Genomic DNA, 703 nt, shown 5'->3' with positions numbered 1-703 from the left:
TATATATATATATATATGCATGCACATTCAGATATATACAGATATACACTCTCTCTAAAGTTGATGCTAATATTTCTATACGTACTCACAAATACGTATGTATATACATTAATACAATACATACATACATGTATATATAAATATAAGTGTAGTTGAGTTTGAGGTTAAAATAACCGTCTAAGAGATAGAAGTATCCATTACACTACCGGTGTATTACCTATATTTAACCCTGCGCATACATATGCAAACATGTTATGCTCATAAAATTATAGGTAAAGACAAGGATAAACATGAGTTTATCAAGAATCAAATTTAAAGAAAACAGAAAATGGAGACGTACTGATGAACAACAATTGACTACCAAGAATTATTAATTATTAATTCAATGGAAATGGACTGCATTACATCTGACAGCTGTGTCTACTTCCAATACTGTATGGTATTGCCATTAGTATGCAAAAATATGTAAAATATTAATCATGTTTGGTAATAAATCCGATCTGAAACAAGGAGCTTCATCAGAGTGAAGAATAAATAGAGAAGAAGAGCTGTTATATGGGACGTAGTCGATTTGCATTGAATTAATAAACAATAATTGATGTAAGTCAATTGTTGTTCATCAGTAGTTCTCCATTTTTTGTTTTCTTCATATATATATATATATATATATATATATATATATATATATATATATATATATATA

Source organism: Octopus bimaculoides, chromosome 17 (genome assembly GCF_001194135.2).
Source record: "Octopus bimaculoides isolate UCB-OBI-ISO-001 chromosome 17, ASM119413v2, whole genome shotgun sequence".
Taxonomy (NCBI): Eukaryota; Metazoa; Mollusca; class Cephalopoda; order Octopoda; family Octopodidae; genus Octopus; species Octopus bimaculoides.
This window is presented reverse-complemented; position numbering follows the sequence as displayed.